Source organism: Pseudorca crassidens, chromosome 11, assembly GCF_039906515.1.
Source record: "Pseudorca crassidens isolate mPseCra1 chromosome 11, mPseCra1.hap1, whole genome shotgun sequence".
Taxonomy (NCBI): domain Eukaryota; kingdom Metazoa; phylum Chordata; class Mammalia; order Artiodactyla; family Delphinidae; genus Pseudorca; species Pseudorca crassidens.
This window is the reverse complement of record NC_090306.1, coordinates 97,710,841-97,737,657: the sequence shown is the minus strand read 5'-3', so window position 1 is coordinate 97,737,657 and position 26,817 is coordinate 97,710,841. Positions and strand designations below refer to the sequence as shown.

Genomic DNA, 26,817 nt, shown 5'->3' with positions numbered 1-26,817 from the left:
TGAAGTCCATTCTCTACATCTGCGTCTTTATTCCTGTCCTGCCCCTAGGTTCATGAGAACTGTTTTTTTTTTTTAAAGATTCCATATATATGTGTTAGCATGGGTATTTGTTTTTCTCTTTCTGACTTACTTCACTCTGTATGACAGACTCTAGGTCCACCCATCTCACTACAAATAACTCAATTTCATTTCTTTTTTATGGCTGAGTAATATTCCATTGTATATGTGCCACATCTTCTTTATCCATTCATCTGTCGATGAACACTTAGGTTGCTTCCATGACCTGGCTATTGTAAATAGTGCTGCAATGAACATTGTGGTACATGTTTCTCCATTTATAGTTATTATAAAATACTGGCTATATTCCTTTGCTGCACAATATCTTTGTAGCATACTCATTCTACATATAGTAGTCTATACCTCTTAATCTCCTACCCCTATTTTGCCCCTCTCTTCCTTCCCTCCACTGGTAACTGGAACATAGTTTGTTCACTATGTCTGTGAATCTGTTTCTTTTTGTTATATTCACTATTTTGTTTTATTTCTGTAGAATCCACTTATAAGTGGATATATACACAGCATTTGTCTTTCTCTGAGATTTTACTAAGCATAATACCCTCCAAGTCCATCCATTTGTTGCAAATGACAAAATTTCATTATTTTTTTATCCCTGAGTAGTAGTCCATCGTATATGTCTTAGTTGCGGCACACAGGATCTTCACTGCAGTGTGCAGGCTCTCTGGTTGTGGCATGTGGATTCCAGAGCATGTGGGCTCAGTAGTTGCAGCACGTGGGCTCTCTAGCTGTGGAGCACGGTTTCTAGAGCATGCAGGCTTAGCTGCCCCACAGCATGTGGAATCTTAGTTCCCTGACCAGGGATCGAACCCTCGTCCCCTGCATTGGAAGGCAGATTCTTAACCACTGGGCCACCAAGGAAGTCTCATGTATCTTTTCAAATTAGTGTTTTCTTTTTTTTTTTCAGATATATACCCAGGTGTGAAATTGCTGGGTCATATGGTAGTACCATTTTTAGATTTTTGAGAAGACTCCATACTGTTTTATACAGTGGGTGCACCTATTTACACTCCCACCAACAGTGTACAAGCGTGTTCCCTTTTCTCCACATCCTCGTCACATTTGTTATTTGGTTATATCACTTCTATTATGGTACTTGAGGTCTTGCCAATACAATAAGGCAAGAACTAAAACTCAAAGATTAGATAGTAAAATTGTCTTTCTTTGTAAATGATATAATTGTGTATATAAAAACCCAAAATGACCTACAAAAATGCCACTAGAAGTAATGAATGAAATTTTATTTATTTGATTGATTAGAGTCACAATCATATCAATAAAAACACATTGTATCGGACTTCCCTGATGGCGCAGTGGTTAAGAATCCGCCTGCCAATACAGGGGACGTGGGTTCAATCCCTGGTCTGGGAAGATCCCATATGCCACAGAGCAACTAAGCCCGTGCGCCACAACTGATGAAGCCCATGTGCTCTAGGGCCCACGTGCTGCAACTACTGAGCCCACATGCTGCAACTACTAAAGCCCGCGCACCTAGAGCCCATGCTACGCAGCAAGAGAAGCTGCCACAATGAGAGCCTGCGCACCAGAGTAGGGCCCGCTTGCCGCAACTACAGAAAGCCTGCATGCAGCAAAGAAGACCCAACACAGCTAAATAAATAAATAAATAAATAAAACACTGTATCTAAATGAAGAGGTCTTTAATAATGAAGGACTTCCAGGGGCTTCCCTGCTGGCGCAGTGGTTATGAATCCGCCTGCCAATGCAGGGGACACGGGTTCGATCCCTGGTCCGGGAAGATTCCACATGACACAGAGCAACTAAGCCCGTGAGCCACAACTACTGAAGCCCGTACGCCTACAGCCCATGCTTCGCAACAAGAGAAGCCACCGCAATGAGAACCTGTGCAGCACAACGAAGAGTAGCCCCCGCTAGCTGCAACTAGAGAATGCCCGCGTGCAGCAATGAAGACCCAATGCAGCCAAAAATAAATAAATAAATAAATAAGTCTATTAAAAAAATAATGAAGGACTTCTAGGAAGACAGTTTAGAGAATGCTTTTTAAGAGTGAGAAGGAAAATGGTTTGGAATCCAGAAACAAGGCAGAATATTTTACGTAAAGCCCTTATAAAGTATGGGGACAAAAAGGGAGAAGAAAATCATATAAAATACAGAGAGAAGATTGTAGGGGAGAAGGCAAAGATTCAAAACTAGGGAATGATAGTTGATAGATGGAAGCATTAAAGGATCTGGCTCAGACAGAGAGGTTTGGATTTCACAGAATAAGAAAGGTTGATCAAGAAGGGAAAAGAAAATAGTGTATGTTGGAAATGTTTTCTGGAGAGAAACTAGGAATAGGATCACTGACAGGAAGCTATTTTAATAATCCAGACATAGGCTGAGGATGACTTAGAAGCAGGATGGTGGCATGAAAATGAAAATGAGAGGCTCGAAGTCCAAAGCCATAGAGAAAAGAGCTGAAAGATGTGGCAATGTTTCAAGATTCAGTGTTTCCGGATTTCAAGATTCAGGTATTGGGAGGATGGTTACCAATGATGGGACCCAACTGAGTGAACAAATCATTTAGGGAGGTGCAGCAGAGGCCCATCTCTGGCCTCCAGAGTTACCTTTTTGAAAGGCACCCTGAATGCTAAACCCAAGGTCTGAAAAATAGGAGGTGAAAGGAAAACAAGAGAAAATGACATTAAATACACATGTTTAAGTGCAGTAAATAAAAGTTTAGAGGGCATCTGCTTCAAAAGCAAACACGCTGCATCAGTGTGGAGCCCTGGCTCTGGCAGGTTCGGGAAGCGTAGGGTGATGTCACAATGTGCTGAGGCCGCCTCACAAGCTGTGTGTGGGGCACAGGGTCCCCTGTTTAAAGTTTTCAAACCAGCCCTTACTGGCTTGAAATGTGATGTCTTTTGCATTTTCATTCTCTCGTTTTGTTTTTGTTATTTCCACAAAGAGCCTTTTCACTAATTCTCTGGTGTTTTAAAACTAATGTTTTCCCCTTTGGGTCCGGGTTTTGGCCATATATTGGGAATATGGGGGAATAAAGAGACCTTTTCCTGCATGATTTAAGTGGGAATCAATAATCAGTGTGCCCTTTTGTTTAAAGGGATAGAGCCAAACTGCAAAATAAAAACATCATAAATTTTAAACATTTTGGTATAAAATATAAAACTTTTATAGAGAAAATAAGGTTGACAAAAGAGTAGCTGTTGAAGGTTTATTTTAAAATCTGTTGCCCATGCTACATCTTAAGTAGAGAGTTCTACACTTAGAAGTCCCAAAGAGATATACATCTGGGTAATACCTCCTCATGAAAGGGATATTACTGAGCATGATACACCATTAGCAAGATTTTCACAGAAGGAAAAACATCTAGCTCCTCGGAGGAACTTTCACTCCTTCCTCCACATCAGAACCCAGAAGATGCTCAAGACATTTCCCTTGATATACTTGAGACAGGAGATAAAGGGGCAGGGCACAACCATTAAAAGAATGACACAGCCATTGAGGACACAACAAAAACTGGTTAGAACCTACTAGGCCCAAGATGGTGGAAGATTCGAGGTCTATTAGACCTTGATCCTCAGATGTGCTCACTGTAATGCATTAGCATATGCTAAATGACACAGCCACAGGCACCATGACAGTTCCGAGGCCATAAAAGGCCAAAAGGTGGGTGGTGCCCAATTCCTGGAAATCCCTGGCCCTTTCCCAAAATAGTTGGAATAATCCTCCCGCTTATTAGTCTATGCAATTACCCAGCCCATTAAAAACTAACCACTCCGTACTGGGGGGCAGCTCTTGTCTTCTGAGACAGACCACACTCTGTCTATGGAGTGTGTATCTCTCTAAATAAACCTGCTTTCACTTTACTATGGCTCACTCTTGAATTCTTTCCTGTGTAAAGCCAAGGACCCTCACTTGGCAGCCGGGCCCAGGAACTTGCCTGAGACCTGGAACATGACCATCCTCATGTGTCCCATTTTCCTGCAACATACTGACCTGGGCCTAAGTTAGGAAGCCTGAACCTCTTCCACTTTTGGAGGTTCTTACTACGTTTTAAAATAAAGACATGCCAAGAAAGCATTATAAAAACTGTGGTACGTTTTAAATGTATACATGTAATTAACCCTTCTAGGGAAAGAATACAATGTAACTGTACTGGTCACAAGATACAGGATTAACAAACATGTTAATTTGTCATAAATCACAGATAGTATTATCTGGCAACTGGAACAAGTTTAAAGTTACAGTCAATATCTCCTTCCAGGGACTTCCCTGGCGGTCCAGTGGTTAAGATTCCACGCTCTCAATGCAGGGGACACGGGTTTGATGCCTGGTCAGGGAACTAAGATCCCACATGCCACAGAGCGTGGCCAAAAAAACAAAAACAAAACAAAAGCAAAAATAATATCTCCTTTCAATCCTGTGGATTTATCTCTTAGACTGCTTACACCTACTATATGCAAATCATTCTGCTGAGTGCCACAGAAAAAAACAAAGTAGTATAAACTGTTTTAGGCTCACGGTATCCAAGAGAGAATCTTGACTTCTCCCTCTTCTCTAGTTGAGGAAATTCTATCAATTATCACTCCACTCTCCTTGGTCCTTCCTGAAATTGCACCTTGAACCCACAATCTTCCAACTGAAACCACACAACTCATCTCAGAACTTAATGAAGCTCAGGTTCTTTATGACTTGGCGCAGAAGGAATTCAGCGAGAGGCAAAGTGACAGGGAAGAAATAGATTTATTAGTATCCTCTGTAAAGAGGTTGTAGGAAAACGGGGCACGAGAGGATGGTCATGTCCCAGGTCTCGGGCGGGTTCCTGGGACAGGCCACCAAGTGAGGCTCCTTGGCTTCGCACAGGAAAGAATTCAAGAGTGAGCCACAGGAAAGTGAAAGCGGGTTTACTGAGGGAAAAACACACTCCACAGACAGAGTGTGGGCCGTCTCAAAAGGCGAGAGCAGCCCCCAAATATGGGGTGCTTAGTGTTTATGGACTGGGTTCATAAGCTAATGAGTGGGAGGATTAGTCCAACTATTTTGGGGGGAAGGGGCGGGGACTTCCAGGAATTGGGCCACCACCTACTTTTTGCCCTTTTATGGTCAGCCTCAGAACTGTCATGGTGCCCATGGGTGTGTCATTTAGCATGTTTTACAATGAGCGTATAACGAGGCTCAAGGGCTACTGGAAGTTGAATCTTGCTGCCATCCTGGGCCTAATCAGTTCTAACCAGTTTACGTTACATCCTCAATAGCTAAGTCCTTCTTTTAAAGGTTCTGCCCTGCCCTCTTCCCTCCTGTCTCATTCCTACACCTTTTAAACAGATTTTCTATCTTGCCTTAAGATGTTGTGCCTTCTCAACCTCACCCTGCTTCCCATTTTCTCCTTCCTTTCTTTTCCAAACATCTTAAACTACACTCACTGCTATCACTTTCCCTACCATCCATTATCTCCTTAGCCCCTTGTAATGTAGGTCAATAAACAAACACACAGAAATCTGTAGCAATCGACATTGTAACAGGTCAATTATCATCTTCTGAATGTGATCAGCACTACCAGAGCTTAATCACCTCATTCTGAAAACTATCAAGTTCTGAATATGAAAATCTGAGGAAACACTGGTTAGCCAACAAAGTACAGACATCTCACAATTGTACTTAAAAACAATAATAGAATGAAAGATAGCAAGAGTTGAGGTGAATTAGGGAAAAGGAGGCACTACTTAAGAATAACAGGGCTGAGAAAGAGGAATGGAAGGGGACATGAAAGCAAAGAGCTGTTAAAGAGGTATAAAATGAATGAAAATGGACTAAATTTCCATTCAATGAACCTTCCTTTCTTCACTTTTAGTTGAGAATCAAATTAAACTAATGCTGGTTCAGTGAACCACTTAAAGACTTACAGATAAGTAAAATTAAAACTTCAAGCTGTAGAAGTCGTCTTTCCCAGTCCATGTACCTGGAGGTCCTTCTGGGTAATCCTTTCTGATTTCATCCCTTTCACTGGTTCAGTATCTGGCCCTGTGAGGTGCATCAGCACTCGCCTCAGGCAATCTGGAGGTCATTCCCTTTACTCTCCACTCCTAGATAAGCTTAAATGAGTTACTGCTTTCTAACTCCACCTGAAATCATTTGCATGGTTACAGGTACTATACTCAAGCAACTATATTAATTAGAAGCAACAAGCATCATTCTGGTTTATGATTAGCTTCTTTGAATGGTACTTTATAATGCCTTTATGAATTCAAATGTACGGAATCACAACATTATTTCCAAGATTATTTCCAGTTCTGAAATGTAGTGTAATCTAAGAGTCTGAGTCTGACATGACACGGTTAGCCTGTAAGTCAGCTGTTGGCCCTGTACCCCAACGCCAGCTTTATAAAAGCACACCACTGTGCCATCTTCTCCACATACTAAATGAGCTCCTTCGGGCCTCTGTGCAGGCTGTTCGCTCTGCCTGAAATGCCCTTCCTCTATGACTTACTGGAAGTGTCACCTTCCCTGGAACGGCTTTCTGGACCTCCAGTCGTGTGGACAACTTTCCTTTTCACCCCTGCCCCCTCCCCTATATGCCTACTATAGCACTTATTGCACTAAATGGCACTCATTTGTGTATGTGTCTGCCTTGCCCACTTCGCTGTGCACTCCTCGGGAGCAAAGATCTCTTCTCATCCCATCCTTGTAGTCCTAGCTGCTAACCTAGCGTTCAGCACATGGTGTGCACTCAAACGTTCAGTGAAACTGCAGTCATGTGAGTCCCGACCATATAAAAAAATTGTTTAAAGGAATAACCATTCTGATTATTTTTACTAATAAGGATTAAAAAGATACTCATTAAACTCTACAGTGGGGAGTTCCCTGGTGGCCTAGTGGTTAGGATTCCAGGCTTTCACTGCCGTGGCCCAGGTTCAATCCCTAGTCCAGGAACTGAGATCCCACAAGCCACACAACATGGCCAAAACAACAACAGAAAAAAACTCTACAATGACCACATAAAATTTTCAGACAAATTAAAATTTTTCATTACAATATTCTTTCTGTAATATTAAAATGTTTACCTATTACAAGTAGAAACTAAGAAAAAAATAGAACCCGGAGACAATCTAAAATGGAAAGCCCCTCCCTGCCCCCATATATTTTATTTATTTAAACCATTAGAATGATTTTGTTGTTGTTGTTGTTGTTGTTGTTTTTGTTTTTTTTGCGGTACGTGGGCCTCTCACTCTTGTGGCCTCTCCCACAGGGAAGCCCTGAAATGATTTTTTTTAATTCTATTTTTAGTTCTCGTTCTTAATTTATTTGAAAAATATTCACTCAGGACCTACTATGTGCAATTTACAGTGCTAAATACTGGTGATAAAAATGTGAACAAAACAGACAAGGTATGGGGCTTCCCTGGTGGCGCAGTGGTTGAGAGTCTGCCTGCCAATGCAGGGGACACGGGTTCGAGCCCTGGTCCGGGAAGATCCCGCATGCCGCGAAGCAGCTAAGCCCATACGCCACGACTGCCGAGGCTGCGCTCTAGAGCCCGCAAGCCAACTGCTGAGGCCCGTGTGCCTGGAGCTCGTGCTCCGCAACAAGAGAAGCCCCTGCTCGCCACAACTAGAGAAAGCCCGCGTGCAGCAACGAAGACCCAACGCAGCCAAAAATAAATAAATAAAATAAATAAATTTATTTTTTTTAAAAAGTATTTTTATTCACATAGCTATTTTCTAGCAGGGAAAACAATATACAAATTAAATGATTACTTAATTACAACTATATTAAGTGCTCTGAATTTTTAAAAGCAGCACATCTCCTAATCTGGGGTGGGGATGCTTAGAAAGTCACTACAGAAGTGACATGTAAACTGGGCTCTGAGGATTGAAGAGGCATCAACTAGGGTTGGGGTGGGAGGCCTCCAGACCATGGGAATAGCAAGTGCAAGGAAGAGACCTTGAGTGGGGAGGAATATGCATTTCAGGAACCAGAAGGTCGGTGTGGCAAGAGTATAGGCAACCAAGCGGAGGACAGGAAATGTGGCAGGGTCTTCCCTGGGCATTCAGCGAGCAAGACAGAACAGGTGCTTACTCTCATGAAGTTTATATTCCAGAGGGCAGATGGCAGGGTTTGGGGACTCATTAACAGTTTTAAGTAGGGGAGAAATGTGACCAGTTACACTTGTTTTTCAGTTAAATGTTGTATATTTGAGGTATAACATACACAGAACAGATATGTAGTTTTAAACGATTATTCCTGCTGCAGTTTCAACAATTCTCTGAGGCAGAGAATTCTCTACTTACAAAAGAAAAAACTAAGGTTCTTCAAAACAAATTTATTTGAGGATATTTATTCAACAAACTTTTGAGTGCCTACAATATGGCAGGCACAGTACAGTGTGTGCATTCATACAGAGATGAATGCAACAGTCTTGCTCTTAAGAAACTCACAATCTGATGGGAGAGACAGATCTAGAAACACTATATAGTGTAGTCCATGCTAGAAATGAGGAAAGTATAAGGGAGCAGAGAGGAACTCAATCTTCCTAGGAAGAATGAATCATTTCATCTCTGTATTAAAGCTGCATTTTTTTCATATTATTAGTTTTTGAATTCTCAATCATTCCTGTACTTGGAACACAGTAGGTACTCAAGCATATGTCTACGATACAAACCAACCCAGGTTTTCAACTTCTAGTTCAGTGCCTTTCCAGTAACTAAACATGCCCCTAACTGGAAGAGCATGCATTAATTCCAAGGAGCTCTTCTTTTGAAGCTGCTTTCCAAGCCAGCTTACAAACCACCAAAGAAAGTAAGTATCATTAAAGTCAAACCTCATTTTTTGACCCAGCCTGAAAACCCGTAACAATATCTAAACATAGTTATTTTTTTAAAGCAAATCTTCATTCAGAAGAAATTCTCCTATGAAGACAATCAAGAAACCGCCATCTAGTCCTTCATAATTCATGATCTCTGTCCTCAAAGAACTTATATTTTGGTTTCTAATTGGAAAGATAAAACGTAGCACATAGAAAGAATAGAACAAAATACAAGGTAGCATTTGTTCATTGATTTAACATATTTACAGACTGCTTACTACAGGCCAGGTAAGGAGCCATCTTAGGAATGCAAAAATGAGCAGGACAAAAGCCTGCCTTCAAGGAACTCAGTCTTATGGAGGAAGCCAAGAATAACACAGCCCAGGACAATAAGAGCCGTAATTCAGCAGGTCCGCACAGATGAGAACACAGTTGCCATTGGTTCTAATTCATCAGGCACCTATACCTATGCCTTATCAGTTATTAAATATTTTAACACTACCTCTGATTATAATACAAACTGATAAATAATTGCTATATGAAAAAACAATGACACGAAAAAATTAACATTAAAATGGCTCAGAGGAGATGGTGAGAACTGAAGTTTAGGGATGGTCTTAGGATCCTCCGGGTTTCTCAGCAAGGAAGGTTAGCATATTTGGATAAGGAGCTGGTTGTAGGGAAGGGGAACAGAGTTACCAAAAAGCCAGTGGTGGCAATTACCCAGGTATAGCCCTCCATCTGTGTTGAGGACATGGTTTAGAGTTGTGCTGTCCAGCATGGTAGCCACTAGCCACATGCAGCTACTGAGCACTGGAAATGTGCTTAGTCTGAATTGAGATGTATTAAATGAAAAGTATCCTCCAGATTTCAGAGTTTCACATGAAAAAAAGGATGTAAAGCACCTCAATGTATTTTTTTTTACTGATTATATGTTTACACAATATTCTGGATATACTGAAGTAAATAAAGCGTTATGAAAATCAATTTCACCCTTTTTTTCTACCTTTCTAATGTGGCTACTAGAAAATTTAAAATTACATGTGTGGCTCACATTTGTGGCTTGCATTCTATTTCTCCTGCACAGTGCTAGTCCAGAGAGCTTTAAACAACAAGCTAAGGAGTTTAATCCCTTGAGGCAATGAAACACTATTGAATGTTTTCAAACTTAGGTGCTTGTGGTAGATTTGGGGAGGGGACAGGAAACATAAACAAAGCACTGTTTCAGGAAGACTAGCGTGGGGGCAATCCCTAGCTTCAAGACACTAGAGGCAGTTGTCAATGTCAAAAGGCCAGCAAATGTCAAAGGGTAAAGCAGGCTCAGCTGGAAAGCATACAAGGTCTTTAGAAGTCCCACGCTGGGTGTAGAGAGGAGGAAGAAATCAAGAGCAGGGTGAGGTGAGGGAAGAGTAACAGCTGCAAGCACTGACATAAGCCTGGATAACCAAGGTGCACTGCTCAGTGGACTAGCACGCCCAGCCCTGGTTTAGGTTTAGGTTAGACCTCAACTGGCTCAGTGGTAAAGGCTCCCAGGCGGAGGTGCAATTCAAGAGAACAAAATCGGTGTTCTCTTTAGTGATTTCAGATCTATCTCTATGTGGCAAGACCTCCACCAGTGGGATCAAGTCCAGAGAAGGTAGGAAGTAGAAAGCAAGGCTACCTGAAACTACAAGATAGCGATAAATTATGAAAGCAAAAGCCCAGACTTACAACACTGCCAGCAAATATTTACTGAGAGTTTGCGGTATGCCTGATACTTGGCTCGGCTCTGGAGGCATGGGAAGCAAAACAGACGTGGTCCTGAATCACAAACTGTAGTGAGAGCTATGAAGAAAGAACAGGAGCTCTGAGAGACCTAATTAAGGGTGGATGGGAGTAATGGGATGAGGTCATAAAGGAAAGACCCTCTGAAGAAGTGACAATTTCATCTGAACCCTGAAGTCAGGTGGGTAAAGACTAAGGGGGAAGAACAGCCCAAGCCAGGAGAGTGGTATGTACAAAAACCTTACGGCTGGAAAAGGCTTGGGTAATTCAAAGAATTGAAAGAAAGGCTGTGTAGTTAGAATGTCAGGAAGGCAGGTGGGCCATATAAAGGTGAGAGAAGGCTGGAGAGGCAGGCAGAGGCCAGATCTCGCGAAGCCTCAAAGGATGAAAAATAAAATCCTAAACGGGTCTGAGTGCAACGGGAAGCCGTGAGGGGTTTTGACCAGGGAAATCCTGATGGGTTCTAAGTGTTCCAACCACCTATGCTCTGCTCAGCCTACTGAACAGAAGCCGGCTTGGCAGCAAAGAGGCAGGACCCAGCATTCGTAGCTGAGTAGCAGGATACCTGGTCTGGGGTAAGAGTTTAATATAAGGCCCTTCAAGTGTTCCAGGGTTCCAAGGCTGGGAGAAGGACGGCACCACCAAAAAATATAGAAAAATCTGGTGGAAGAGCTGGTTTGGGAGCCATTAGCTGGGAGGCAAAGTTAGGCACAACTCTAAACATACCGGGTATGAAAGACTAGGGAAGAATTCCAGCAGGTAAATATGGATGTTGTTTAGAGAATGGAAGACAGATGAGGCATGGATCCTCAGGTTAATAGACAGAAGTGATATAGTTTAAATCCCAAAAGTAAATAACATTTTCAAGGAGTAGAAAAAGAGAAAAAAAAAAGACAACAAAAGGAGCCTGAGTTTGATCCTTAGAGTTAATTTCTCTCTGGGATGGAAGTCAGGAAAAAGGGCTCTCAAAAAGGAAAGAGCATGAGTGAGTCTTTTTGGAGTGATGGAACTGTTCTGTATCCTGATTATGGTGATGGTCACATGTATCTGTACATGTACTAACATTCACAGAAACATACACACACTAAAAGTCATTGTTATTATATGTTATTTTAAAAGTAAAATAAAAATGTTTTTAAAGGGTGGGGTAGTCAAAAGGACTGAGCTACAGGGAGACAGCACAGAACAGGATAAAGCCCGAAAGGATGCTCTGGGAAATTTAACCATTAAATTAAATGGCAACCTTGGAAAACGCCTCAGTGAGTGGTGGTGAGGTTAAAAGCCAGGCTGCAAAGGTTCAAGGATGACTAAGTAGTGAAGGGAAGCAGTCAGTATAGCCTCCTCTGTTAGAATTCTGGAGGTGAAAGGAAGAACAGAATGGCACAGGAGCTCAAACAGATGAGAAGTGGGAGATTAGCAAACTAGCAGAGCCAAACTTCCCAGACTCTATGAATTGCTCCATTTAAGTATTCTTCTAAAACATGCCTTTTGCACATGAGCTGTTCACTTTCTTATCGTCCCATTGAACTAAAACTGCTAAAATGAACCCGAAATCATGACATTTTTAACTCTGTTCCTTAGTCAACTGATATTTACTGTGCTCCTACTATACAGTAAGCACCCTGCTGGATACAAAAGTGAATAACGCCTGGGCCCTGGAAGAGTACACAGGATTAATCACAACAGCAAAGATACTGGAGTGATCTGCACGAAGGGCTCTGAAAGCCTTGCCTCTGAATTAAACACATTTTAATTTATCTTTATGAAAAGTAAATAAGGAGGAAATTAAAGCAAAGCTTAGATGTAACACTAGTAAAAATGTTCCTAATTTCTAAAAACTAAGAATGAGTTTCTTAAGTTAGGTATGGGGAACCTAATCATCAGTCGCATTTCCCTTTTCCATCCCTCTCTGCTTTTCAGTGTACTCTGCATTTCTTCCTCTGGATAAGTTAGGGGGCAAAATGGGACAAGCACAGGCTTTGAAACCAAACAGACTTAAGACTAAACCGATGCCCTTGAACTTCCTAGCTCTGTGGCTTCTGGAGGCTCATAAAACAGTAATGATACCTACCCCGCAGGCTTAAGGTAAGAATTAGGTAAAAATATAAACAGGTTGGCATATGCAAAACACGCAAAAAATGTTAGCTTAGGGCCTCCCTGGTGGCGCAATGGTTGAGAGTCCGCCTGCCGATGCACGGGGCACGGATTCGTGCCCCGGTCCGGGAAGATCCCACATGCCGCGGAGCAGCTGGCCCCATGAGCCACGGCTACTGAGCCTGCGCATCTGGAGCCTGTGCTCCGCAATGGGAGAGGCCCGCGTACCGCAAAAAAAAAAAAAAAGTTAGCTTAACATTATTACTACCATTTGAAGAAATGATATTGTTCTGATTTAAAACATTTTTAAGTGCTTCCATTTGAATGAGAAAAAAATAATATTTTTTCCCCAAGGGCATGACATTTCTGTGCTACCTTAGAAAAGCAGCTTGGCAATTTTTTCTCCTTAAGTCCTATCAGGAACTATTTTGCTCAAATAATGATGTTTGGGACAAGCACTTAAAAACAGTCAACAACTAAGAAACTATAAAGGCATCATTATTATCATCACGGCATCCCAAGAGGAACAAGCCAGTCTGATTTGCGATCTGCATACTTGCCTTAGAGTATGGACCTACTACATTCACATCTCTCCTACTACATACCGAGTGGGACACTGCACACGTGTAGAGTTGTCAATGTTCTAAAAGTTCTGCTTTTTAAAAGGCATTTACAAAACACTACCAAAAGAATAAACATAGTTTCAAAGCCAAGATGCTTCTCCAAATCAATAGGAAACTATCATCCTACTGAAATTCCCCACAACTACGAAGGAAATAGCCTCTATTGTTAAACCTGCACAAAATGCTAAGATGTAAGATTTCTATACATCCCATTTCTGTTTGCTTAACTGCTGGCGCGGGCGGGGGGGGGCAGTAACTAATGACGTTTTACTCACTGACCATGGGGAAACATCTCTGGCCAATTTTGTTGTATAATTTTGCTTATATTGTAAGCAAATGGCCAACTTGAAATTCACCTTATCCCTCGCTTCAACCTCCAGCACAGACGCTAAAAAGTAATAAAACAGCCAAAAGATACATGAGAAAGCAAGCAGCCTGAAAAGACCCAGACTAGTTCTCGGTGCCCAAAGAACTGAGCATGTGCTGGTCCTTAAGAAGCCTGACAAGAGGCTACCTTTACTGGGTGTCTTCAGCCACTACAGTGGATTTAAGCCCACTGTGGAAACCCACTAGTTTGAAACCAAAGGGCGCAGGACCAGGGAATGCAGGAAACGCTTCGGGCTGGTCGTCCGCTGATATTCCCCTCGCCCTCCTTTCCCCGAGGAGGTTGAATCGCCTCTCGAAGGTGGCCACACACGCAAGGCTCTGGGGGGAGGGGTGGGGGCGGCAGCAGGGGAACGCATTCACTCCGTCACGCAGGTCCTGCACACAGGTGGGGACCGGGAGGCTCCGAGGCCTGCCGCCTCCCTCTGCCACCGCCAGGCAGGGGCCCCGACGCGCCTCCGCGGGCCTCGGCTCTCCGCGGGGACCCCTCTCTGCCCCGAGGTCCCCCAGCGACGGGAAGCGAACTCGACTCGACCAGCCCACCCGGAAGCCCTCCCCCAGCTCACACCTGCCGGCGCGTGACGCCCGCAGTCGCGCTCGTCTGCCGGTCCCGGCCCGGCCATTCGGGGCGCCCCTTCCCCGCGAGCGGATGTCGCCCACGTCCCTCCCAGCCCCGGGGTCAAACCCACCAGACGCCCGCCCCGCGGGGCGCGCGCCCAACGCCGCCGCCCCCGCCGACCCCGCGCGCTCACGCCCCTCCGGCCCTCTCCCCGCCGCGCGCGCTCACTCGCGAGGACACGCACACGGTGCGCCTCAGCTTGACAGGCCGACCCCGCGCCGCGCGCTCCCGCGGGCGTCCTCGCCCACCCGGCCGGCCAGCTCTGACTGGGCGGTGAGCGGGGGAGGGGAAGGGCGGCGGTGGCCGTCGGTCCTCACTTACCACTGAGCCGTGCCGGCTCCAAGTGCGCGGCGTTCCGCTGTGAGGCGATGCGCCGCGATGCGCGCGGTCCCCGCTTCTCTGCAGGCTATGGAGGCGACGTAGTAGAGGGACTGAGGGGCTCGGGGGGGGTCACTCCCTCCCGCTTCACCTCCGAGAAACACGGGGACCCCAGAAACTAAAAACAAAATAAACAAACTTTCCCCTCCGCCTCCCTCCCCCAAAACCACAACACAAACACTCGGGGGCCCGCCCAGAGCCCCACTCCATTGGCCGCAGGGAGGATGCTGCCGGCCCTCACTGGCTGGCTTTTGTGCCCGTCAAGCTGCCGTTCCGCCCCTCCAATTTCTCCCAGCTGCCGTCGCCCCTCATTGGTCAAATGCGTTCCGTTTGACGAGCTACGATTGGCTGAGCTGTCTGCGCCAATCATTCGGGGACACACCCCCTCAGCATCCCAGAGACCTTTTCCTCGGTCGCGGACGCGGAGAGGCGAAGGGGAAACTAGAGCATGATGGCGGCCGAGCTCACTTGGCGCAACCATCGTCTTTTTCCTTTTATTAGCTCATTAGTGCCTCGCCCTCGCGCTGTTTCCCCTAAGCTCCTCTCTCCGTCCAGTACTGCCTAATAACGGAATCTATACGTCCCGGCTCCTTGATTTATCCCCGCCGAAGTGCTGAGTGTGGGCTCGTTGTGAATCATTGGACTGTCAGCGTGTCACTCCCTAGTCAAATCTTCAAACTATTGGTGGAACAGCAAGCAAGTCCGTCCAACAACAAGGGCTAATGCCATTGGTTTGTCTCCACTGAGTTCTTTCCTGGTACCTTATTGGGCAAATAGGCGCGTCGGTCAGATCTGGATTCGCTGTGCTGTGGTTAATTGTTTGCTAGGGAGTTTGAATGACTCCCATCATTTGGCCTGTGGTTGACGGTAGTAACGATTACCATTTATTGCATGTCCGCTTTGTGCCGACCATGCAGAGTTCTTCACAAGGACTATCGGTTGAACCTGTGAGTTTTACGTTCTCTAAATTTTACAGTTAGGAAACTGAGGCTCCAGAGAGGTTAGGAAATTTGCCCAAGGTCACCTAGATAGGATGTAGTTGGTAGGCAAGCATTTGGTCCCAGGTCTGTCTGACTCCAGAGCCTTCGCTCTTTTCACTGTACTTTAGTGCCTTTCCCTTAGCCTAGAATCGTACCCAATCAGCTAACCCAACATCTTCAAAAGCTTTCAATCAGAACCTAAATTCCTCAGTTTCTGGAGGTGACATTGCTGGGGACTAAAGCTATGGAGTAGGCTGTCATTGCCTCCACTGCATCCTCTTCTCCAGCACCCATTCCTCCCCATCCTGAATTAAACAGTCTTGGTGATTCCTGACCAGAAGCCTATCTACCTTTATGTTCATTTTCTAGGCTTTATAAATAAATGGACACTTCTACCAGCCTTCTGTTTCAAGCCTACTTTCCTGACCCACACCCATCCATCTCCAGCTCACTCTCTTTTGAGAGAGTCCTCAAGAGGCAGAAACAAGAAGAGAATCTAAAGAGAGAAAAAGAATAAATCGGTTTAGAAATAAATAATTTACTGTATGCAAACGGAACAGCCCTTCGGCTCCTGGATAGCTTCCAGAGTAGCCCCTGATGCTGTGCAAGACAAGTGCTCCTGGCTTGTGGCCATTGGATTCTTTGTGGCCGCTTTCAGCAAAGTGAATCCAACATTCCAGCCAGGGGAGGGCAGAATGCTTAGGACCCACTGCCAGAGAGCCGGCCCCAGGCTCTGGGACTGAAATGATCTCCAGGAGCACAGTGCTGGACGATAGCCTGCATTCCGTCTCGGGTAATTAACATTTTACCATCCCAAATCCCCACCCCCTGTAGCTTCAGTGGGATCACTGCCCTTGTTTCCTCTCCTGATCCAAGCTGTTGTGTAACCGCATTGGCACTGCTTTAATAATAAAACAACCACTGTAACACAGTAATAGTGCTCAACACTTATAGCCTTTCAGCAGAGGAAGGTAAGTGTTTCACAAACATCAATTAAGATTAAATGGCAGGTATTCCTAGGGCAACTGCCAGCAGCAGGACAGAAGAAAATTCATGAGTCAAATTCTAAGAAAGGTCCTAAGAACCTGAATCCTTATAACTACATACCCCATACTAGCATTCCAATATGGGGATTCTGAACCAGAAAACAAAAAGAATGAGAAATGGTCAGTGTCCAAAAACTTCCTTATTTTCGTAGTTGGTTGTTTGTAACTCTATTTTTAACCCTTAAACTAGTTTTTATAGTTTAATTGTTGGACATACCTGTCTCCCCAACTCAGTTTAAAGTTCCTTGAAAACAAATGATTTCTTTTTCATCTTTGTATGTCTCGAATTGCTCTGATTATATAAGGTTCCCCCAATAAATAATTATTCAGTAAATATTTATGGAGCTAGTTGGCACTTTCCTAAGGTACAGAGGCTGCACAGATGAATAAAACACGTCTGCCTTTAGGAACCTCGATTTAGTGGGGGTGACCAACAGGTAAACACAGTGCAGATGGCTTGGAGGGACATGGGACTCAATCTTGGAGAGAAAAAGATGGCTACCCTGAAGGTGTGACATCTACAAGAACTAAAGGATGAATTGTGATTACCTAGGCAAGAGACTGGGGATGTGCGGTGACCTGCAATGCTCGCTCTCTAGGGCCAGGGAGCAGGATAGGAATATCCAGGAGTGGCCAAAGCCGGTGCTTCCTATAAGATTGCTGTTTTTCTGATCATAAAAGTAACATTGAGTAAAGATTTCAGACAATACAGAAAGTTATAAAGTAGAAAATAAACGCTCCCTCAAATCCCACTACTAGAGCCAACCGCCATTAAGGAGAGTATCTTCCCAGACTCTTGCGTTATGCGGGTCTCTCACTGTTGTGGCCTCTCCCATTGCGGAGCACAGGCTCTGGACACGCAGGCTCAGCGGCCGTGGCTCACAGGCCTAGCCGCTCTGGGGCATGTGGGATCTTCCCGGACTGGGGCACGAACCCGTGTCCCCTACATCGGCAGGCGGACTCTCAACCACTGTGCCACCAGGGAAGCCCCCAGTCTCTTTTATGAATAGACTCGCACATGGATTTCTTCCAACAACAGTGGGGTGTGGTTTAGGGTCTTGTCTGTACTTTGATAGCTCTCATTGCTCAGAACTGCAGCTTTGGATGGAACCTGTTCTCACTTTCTCTACTTGCGGGAAGAAAGCCAATAAATCAACTAAATGTTTATCGTGGAGGATGATGGTTTCAACTTCCTGTCGCAGCAAATGACAGATTATCACCTGTTACAGGACTTTGGGGCTTGCTCAGCCTAGTGTGGAGTCAGTGAATGGTGGGAGGAAAGGGGTCTGCAGTACTCACTGCCCGAGGGCTTACAGGCTACTTTGGTGGCTGTGGAGTCCATTCCTGCCCTGAAAAGGCAGCCCAGGTCAAAGAATGACATGCTAGGGTGCTCTCCTTTGCTCTCTTTCTTGTTTCTTCTCTGCATTCTACTTGCGGTAAATATTTTGTGTGTTTGTTTGTTACAACACACCCAGCTTTGAGAGTAAAAAGACTCGCCAAGCCCTGCACACTCGTATGCAGGCCAAGTGCAGTATGTTCTTGGAGCGCTATACTATTCTTAGAGCTCTATATGTGGTATTCTATACAGTTGGCTTTTTGCTGGAGGGGAAGGCAGATTTAATGAGTGATAGCTGCCTTGGATGGCTACCAAAAGTGCTCTAAGCCATTCCAAGCAACAGGCCTTCCTTTCTTCCCTTGAGAGATTGTTCTGTGATCCCTGAACACATTGCATTGGCCTGGACAAAATCCAATACAAGGGGAATTTCTGCAAACAATTCTGCAATGACCCACAAGCTTGGGGTGACATAGCCAGCTGGATCGGCTCCAGCTCTGATTTCTGTGGCACAGGAGGACTCCCTTTACCCTTTGCGCTGGCCTCTCATTTCTGTGAGACATTTGGAAGTGTTTATAATGCAGTCTCTGGTTCTCAAACTTATAATCATGGGAAGATTCCCTGTCAAAGAACTAAATCCAGAAGACAAGAGGACAGCTGACAGCTGATCTGGCTCACTTGGGAAGTGGGTGTGGCCACAGCCAAGGCCAATAGCACTGGGGGAGGGGAACTTTCTAGAGGGTGCTGATTACAGAGGACACGCTCATAAGAATTTATTACGTTTGGTAGCATTTATTGTGCAACAAAGCCCTTGTGACAGAAGCTGTGCTGCCTCTAAACCACCTCTCATTTCTTACAACCACACTTCCTGAAAAGCTCCTAGGGAAGCAACAAACACTGGACCCCTCCTGTGTGCTGGCCAACGCTCGACCCCCAGGAGGTTCACAGGAGAACCGGATGTGCTGTTAATAAGAGCTACCCTTTCGTGAACACCGATGTGTGTCAGACACTGTACTGAGGGCTTTACATGGATCATGGCAGTTAACCTTCACAACAACCATGGTTATCCCCATTTTCCAGGTAGGGAAACTGAGCCTCTGAAGGGCTGACTAACTTGCCCCAGGTCGCCACAGTTAATAACTTCAAAGCTGAACCCAGACCCTCTGCCTCCAATGAGTCAGCTCTTTTCCATGCTGCTATGTTTCCCAGAGGCGTCTACGTCGGAACTGCCACAGTGCCGCTGGAGAGACAACCAGCCCCCAAATGAACAGTCGCCCTCATAGCCTTTATGAGCTCAACCCCATGCTCTTTTCCCTACAGACTCAGGGAAAGAGGCGCACCTCTTCCTGGCTAAATTACTGCCTCTGATGGTCCTTCCTCAGCATCCAGTTGGGATCTGGCTCCTCTCCCACCCCCTTCAAAATAGCCTTCCTTCCTGCCTGCCTGCCCTTTTCCCCTCTTTTTCCTTTTCTCAGTGTCTTAAATAATGCCCTGTGGCCATATCCACCACTGCTGTTCTGTATCCTGGCTTCCAGCCCTAACTCTCTACTGAAACTCGTTTCTCTAAGCTCGTCTATGACCTCTTTGTGGCCAACATCCAAGAGACTTTCTTAGTCCTCGTTTCCATGGCTTCACCACTATGTTTTACTCTGAAAATCTTCTCTTGGTTCCTCAAAATAGCCAGCTCCCCTCCTACCTCTACAACTGTTCATGCTCTTTTTCATATCCCCTCTCTCTCTAAGCTCCTTCTATGGAGTCTCTCTCTCTCCTCTCCTTATGTTGCCTTCCGGGGCTGTCGTGGTGGGGGGTGGGGGGTGGGGAGTGGGGGTGGAGAGCTGGGTCGTTGTCCTGCCTTCACCTCTGAGATCGTGATTTTCATTTCTCCGTCCCCAGCCGTCATTCTGCAGGCCACTTGCTGTGTGATCGATCGTGTGCAAGTCACGTAAACTGTCTGAGCTTCAGTTTCCTCATTTCTAAAGTAAGTGTACTGAAGCCGACTTGTTATTCTAGACTCTAAGATAACAATAAAACCTCAAGTTTGTAAACACATGCTATGCCAGGCAGGACTGGCAGTGCAAAATGAAAGCATGGGGCTCCTTGTTCCAAAATTGTTAAGAATTTCAAGACAGCAACAGCAGAGCATTAAACCAAATGTGGGATCCTTCGCCTCCTGGGTGCAGGGCCCATGGGAGCCCGCAAGTTGCATGCCCATGAAGCTGGCCCTAGTGCCAGGCACTGCTGTAATTATATAGGTATTGACTTACTCAATCCTCATAACAATCTTATGAGGTAGATACAGATGAGGACACTAAGGCAGAGGGAGGTTAAGTAACTGTCCGAGGTCGCATTTTTTAATTGGTAGGGCTGAGAAAATTTACACCTGTTGGTTGGAGTAGTTGTGAGATTCATACCGTGAAGGATGGTTCCCTCCCGGGGGTCCCCTCAGGAGGACTTCCTGGTAGCCTCTCAGCGGGCCCATGCCCATTGCTTCCTCAGCGAGTTTGCCAGCCCTCGGATGCCCCTTTCTCTGTCCCCTGTTCCGAGGTCTACACTCCCTTCAAAGCTCAGTTCAAGCCCCTTTTCCTCTCAGGGGCTTCTGGAACAGAGAAGCCAGACCCACATCTCCTTCCCCCTAAATTCTCTCAGTACCCTGTGTAGAGTCAGGCCCAGCCCCGGCCTGGCCATGGGGATTGTTCATAGGCATGGGTGAAAACTAACAACTCCAGAATTTGTTAGGAAGAGGGCTCAGCGGCAGCAGTCTGGTTGAGGGTGGGGTACTGGGGGAGTCCTCTTGGCAGGACAGTGGCAAAGTAGGGAAGGGTCCCAGGTGTGACAGTTGGGGGTTAGTGCTGGGAGCCTGGAGGAAAGTGGCCGGGGGCCAGGGGTCCAGCGGCTTTGCAGGCCAAATCCAGCCACTGCCTGTTTTTGCACAGCTCTTGACCAAGAATGATTTTTATATTTTTTGAATGGGTGGTAAAATTAAAAGATGAATAATATTTTGTGACACACGAAAATGAGACGAAATTCAAATTTCAGCGTCCCCAAAATTTCACTGGAACAGCCACGCCCACTCACTCGCATCGTACTGGTGGGCTTTAGCGCTGCAGCAGCAGCAGCGGTCGTGACAGACCCCGCATGTCCCCAAAGCCTAGAACATTTACTATGTGGCCATTTACAGAAAGTTTGCCGAGCGCTGGCCCCTGCCTTCTTTCTCTACCCTGAGGAGGAAAGCAAGGCGCTGCGAGCGGCCGCCAGGTGTCAGCATCGCCCCGCGTGCTCTCAGCTCCGCGCTCCGCGGGGACCCGCAGCCTCGGGTTCTGCGCCCCGACCCGCGCCGGTCCTGGGGCTCCTCCCGGTCATCCGGGGAGACGCCGGCTGTCGTCGCCGCCGGCGAGTGCGCGGAAAGGGCTGGAAGAAAGCTGAGGAGGGTCTGGAGCCGCACGGGGGTTCAGGACTGGCTCGTTAGCCCGGTGGCTTGGCGCGGGTCGGCAGGCTTTTCTGATGTGCTATTTGTTTGGTTTGGGTTTAATTCGTATTTTATATATGAAGGAGTCTCCAAACACACAAAAATTGTTTATTTTTACCCAAAACTATCAGTCAAGAAAAGTTTGGGGCTTTTGCACAACCGGATAAGGCGGTGGCCCTCTTCCAGGCCCCCTGATAACAGACCTACAGAGCTGAGGGGGGGCCGCGGGGGTCAGCGGGCACCGGCGTAACTCAGGCCCTGCTGAGCCGAGGGCTCACAAGTGGCATCTCTGGTAATTTTCTCCATCTTTCTTTCAAAACCTGGGCCTCCTAACTTCTTCCAGGTGGATGAGCATTTAGGCCGGTGTGCCAAGTACTGGACATGAAAGTGGCCATTTTACCGGGAGGGAGCAGGGTAGAGAATCCAGAAGAGAATGTCCCGAGAGGGAAGTGATAACCCCCCATGTAACACAACGGAGGCAGCAGCCTTTACAGAGCTCCTCCTCTATGTCAGCCGCTGTGCTGAGGGCTTTACTCCCCAGGGCCTCTTGAGGGTGGTACCAGGATTATCCCCATTTTACCTGGATGGATGTGGAGCAGCTTACAGGGTCATTTAGCTAATATGTGGCGGAGTGGGGAATCCAGCCCGAGCCTGCCCGTTCTGCACTGTCCTCTTGCTGCCGCAAGCCTCAGCTAAGATCACAGCAAGCAGGTTGACCGCCCCCCCCCCCCCCGCTCCCACCGCCGCTGCCCTAAATCTGCGATGGCCTGCCTCACCGTTCATCCCCAGGCCTAGTGCACAGTATCTGCTGAGTGAACAAATGTATAAAGCCTTCCAAGTACTGCAGTGAAGTGCCTCTCCTTGTTCAATCGCCCAACTTCCAAGGCCTTCCAGGAGGAGACCAGCCAGGGTGTCCATGCTGCACTCAGGAAATAAGGGTCACCAGGCACGGTTCTTGGCTCAGCACAGGACGGGATGTGCTTTTCCCTTGCTCGTGCCCAGAGGACCGTAGCCTCTGCAGGCATACTGCCTGTCTTGCCCTTTCCTCCCTTCGTCCTCCAGGCTCCCCACACACTTGCTGCCTTCTGTGGCAGGTCCTAGCTTATCCCTATGACATGGACGTCTGTTCCTAGAGCTGCTTTATAGTGGCTGCAGACAGTGCCTACCTTCTAGCCACTTTTCTGATGAAAACTTGTCTCCAGCTGGCTGTCACTTGGAGAGGCCACATGATGCAGTGACAGTGCCCTCCTAGAGGGTCCGGATAACCAGGTTCTAGCCCTTCTCATGACTTGCTGAGTGACTTTGGACAGATTTCCTTACCTCAAGGCCCATCTCCTCCTCCCCTGCTTTCGTGCTAGCCTTTGAAAGAAGCATGCGGACAGGGTCATCCGTGAGCAGCCAGAGAGGCCTGGAGACCCGGGTGGCTGGGAGATGAAGACTGTCTGCTGAGGACACGCACTGAAAGAAGCCTTCCTGGAGGAAAGGATTTGATAAGGAAGGACTTCAAAGTCCTTAAGAAATTAAATCCTGTTTGGCTTCCATGTACAATTTCAGGAGTCAGGAACAAAAGTGAAAGGGTTATGATCAATGGCAGAGCCTCTGACACCGTCCACATTGATTAGCCTGACTTATTCCCTGTATCACATGGTTGTCAAGTGTTCAATCATTTAACGAGTCGTTATTAAGCAGATACTGTGGATACGATAGTGAGGCGGAAAGACAGTGTCCTGGTCTCCAGGCACAGAATGGGTATCTGTCGTGCCAGGAAGCAGCAGAAGCTGTCAGAAGCAGGGCCTTCCTCGGTTCGGAGCTGGGAAGGCAGAAGCTTCGCCGAGGAGGGGTGAGAAGTTCAGGCCTGCCTAACTTTTCAAAGCCTTCTGGCTGATCCAACGATGACTCGCCCTGAGAACACTCTCACATCTGCGCCTGCCACCTCTCAACCTTTCCTAAGGTGCGCGTCCTCTCAAGCTTGGTCTGGCTCAGCTCGCTGAGCCCGGGATGCCTGTTCTGTACCAGACCTCCTGCCACTGGAACAGCAGTGCAGACAATCACAGGGACAGCCGCTGGGTCCTCCAGGCAGGGAGGAATGACGGTGGTGCACAGCCAGGTGATAAACTATATGTGTGGTGCATGGCAGGGCTCAATAGCTGCTAAGGGGGCTTTGTCAGAACGGAACGTGGTTGTGGTACCCCAAGTAGCAATCCCCACCTGGCCTGCGTTGAGGAGCGTGGAAGTCTCTCTACCGTCGGCCCTGGCTGCCTTTTGAGGTGGGGACACTGCTGGGCACACACGGGAATGTCCAAGGGTACTCTCTGTGTAGGACTTTAACTGGGACTGAAGGAAGGGGAACAGATTGGGAGGAAACGTGGCAGGGCTCTGGGTGGAGTAAGACAGATGTGTGCATATAAACATACCTGTTCCACAGAGTCCAAGGCGGGCAAGAGCTAAGCAAGGTAACCAGAACAAGGACGGAAGATGCTATTGTGTCGGTCACAGAAAGCAAAATCTTTGGCAAGTCAGCCAGCCTCTCTGGGCCAAAGAGATCAGTCAAAGAGAACTGTTTTGCAGGATGTAAGCACAGAAAGCAGCTCAGGCAGGAGCCCGTGGCCCTTCAGGGCTCAATGCAAAGAGCTCTTTCTCAACTGGGGCGATTCTACCCCCCAGGGACACTTGGAGATGTCTGGAGACATTTTTGGCGGTCTCATCTGAAGGGGTGCTACTGGTAGTTGGTAGGAAGAGGCCGGAGGCGCTGCTAAACATTCTACCACGTGTAGGACAGCCTCTCCTCCCACAGAGACTTTTGTATCTGAAGTGTCACTGGCGTTGAAGGCAGGAAACCCTGAGTTGGGGGGGCAGGCTAGATCTGCACTTTATGTGCTGTAGGATTTGGGGAGAACAACGCACCTCCTCATCTGAAAAACGGGGGTGGTAAGACCCAAGCTGCTCATCACACAACTTCGTGAGGCTCCATCTCCAAATACGCAGGAGAACTTTTTGTTAACTTTGTAAAGGGCCTCTTCCTGAGCTTTTCTTAGTTTGAAACCTGCAGGTGACTGAGGGAGGCATCTAGCACGGTGACTAGCATATAGTAGGTGTTCAATAAATTAAAAAGAGGAAAGCATCATAGCAAAAAAAAAAAAGTCTCCCCCGTAACCCCTCCCCTCCCCCCGGGCCCGTTTCCTCCATATCTCAAGGCTGCCTTTGTGGTCCAGCTTTTCTATTAGGGTCCAAACAGGCACGGGATACTGCTGTTGGCAGAGGCAGTCTCAGAAGCACCCCTGAAGGATCAGGGCTAGGGCTAACCATACCCCAAGGACAGCTGATGATGAGCCTGGGAAGTTTTGCCAATGTCATGGGAAAGCCTCCCAGCTCCGTGCAGGGGTCCTGGGCTTCCTGCTCCTACGGGGCGAGGTCTAGGGTGGCAGCAGCCCTGGGGTCTCAGCCCTCAAGTGCCTCTGCTCATCTGAGGTCGGCCCCTCAAGGAGCTGTGCCATTTGTTGGCTCTCAACCTACAGAGGCCGTACTCAGAAAGTGGGCAGCTTGGTGGTGGGGTGAGATGGGGCCAGCGAAGCCAGGCCCCGCACCCAGAGTACTGTTTCACCCCTGTTCCTCCTGGAGCCCTTCTGATGTTACCAGCCTTGGAGATGTTACCAGCCTTGTGGAAGCTGCTGCAGAGGGGCCAAGGGCATGAGCCATCCTTGAACTTGCCATCCAACTGGGAAGGCCAGATGTCCCCTTGAGATTTGATGACAGAGAGACTGTTTCACAAAGCATGTGCAAAGTGCTGGAACAGAGGGCAGACGCACTAAAAAGTGAGAAGCCGAGAGGCAGGACGGAGGGGCTGGAGTTCAGGCAGACAAGCTGCATTTGAGGTCTTCAGGATCCTCAGCCACCTTTGGACTCTCGTCTCTTCCCGAGCATCTTAGAGCTGGAGGGGGTCAGAGACCACCTCGCTGAAACCTCTGTAAGGAAGGGGAGAGGTGCCCCACCTCACAGGCCAGCACTCTTCCCGTGACACTGCGTTGCTTCCTTTTTAACACATGGTCTCCCATCCTGCTTGGTTTCTCTGAAGAGAGTGAGAATGACCCCATGCTGGTGCAGGGAGAAGCCGGGGCAGGACGGCCAGCCAGGCTCAAGGCTGCAGCGACTTGGAACTTCCAGTCCAGAGCCTCCTGCATGTGAAGGCAGGGGAGGAACCAGGCTTGCTTTGGGTCAGGAGATGGGAAGGGATTACGTGAGCCTGCTTCTCTCGCAGGCGAGGCACAATCGCTTAGGAGCTGGTCCCCTCCTCTGGCCTCCCCACTTGCCCCAGAGGTGTCCACTCTGCTCACCAAGAGTGCTCTCTCCACCCAAACACTTTGAGCTGAGGTGTAACCCCTGCCCCTCGTGTTCCACCTCCCTCTCCCTTCCCCTCCAGAACAAGCAGGGCCACATCGCCAGGCCTTGGTGCATAAGGAAGCACTTCCCAGCAAGGGTTTAATCCTCACAGACGCTCATGGAGGTGGGTCAGGGTCCCTCACCCCCCAAGAACCAGGTTCACCCTTCCTTCCCCTGCTCCTCCCACCACCCAGCGGGGAGGCCAGGCTCCTCTCAGGATGCTCGCTGGTCCCCTTGCTCCCTCTCCCGTCAGGCCCTAGCAAGCACCCAAGCACCGGGGCCCCGCCCCAAGGTGCTGCTGGTGCCCCAGGGTTTTGCAGAAGGAAAGGTGTGAGGACGAGAGTTTGGCTCAGAAGCAGGAGGCTGAGAGAGGCTGAGTGTGGTGCTTTCTCAGGCACTGCAGCGCCCTGCTCTCCAGGCCTCCAGTCCCCGGCCGGAAGCAAGGCCAGCCACGCCGGCTCTCCAAGCCTCCAGCACCCGGCCGGAAGCAAGGCCAGCCCCCCACTCTCCAGGCCTCCAGCACCCGGCCGGAAGCAAGGCCAGCCACCCCGGCTCTCCAGGCCTCCAGCACCCGGCCGGAAGCAAGGCCAGCCACCCCGGCTCTCCAGGCCTCCAGCACCCGGCCGGAAGCAAGGCCAGCCACCCCGGCTCTCCAGGCCTCCAGCCCCCGGCCGGAAGCAAGGCCAGCCCCCCGCTCTCCAGGCCTCCAGCACCCGGCCGGAAGCAAGGCCAGCCCCCCGCTCTCCAGGCCTCCAGCCCCCAGCCGGAAGCAAGGCCAGCCACAGAGCCTGCGGTTCGGCAGTTTCCCGGCCGTCCATTCAAGAACTCTCTCCGCAGGTCCTCTCAGTCACATGCGTGAAGAGGGGGTGGTGTGCGATTTTCAGCTGGTCTTCCTGGCC

The 26,817-nt window shown here is 47.8% G+C and overlaps 1 protein-coding gene across 7 annotated transcripts in view; it reads right to left on the bottom strand.

Annotated features, from left to right (window-relative positions):
• The window catches only part of TNRC6B (trinucleotide repeat containing adaptor 6B), a 261,509-nt gene extending 246,180 nt beyond the window's left edge, over positions 1–15,329 (bottom strand). For 3 of the 7 annotated variants that reach the window (XM_067698163.1, XM_067698167.1, XM_067698165.1), the window contains exon 1: positions 14,660–15,329. The gene's annotated coding sequence lies outside the window, so the exon portion shown is untranslated. Of the gene's footprint in view, positions 1–14,522; positions 14,582–14,659 lie in introns of those variants that run through there. The other 4 variants (XM_067698168.1, XM_067698170.1, XM_067698172.1 and 1 more) reach the window with 2 other exon arrangements.
• Positions 15,330–26,817: the final 11,488 nt, after the last annotated feature.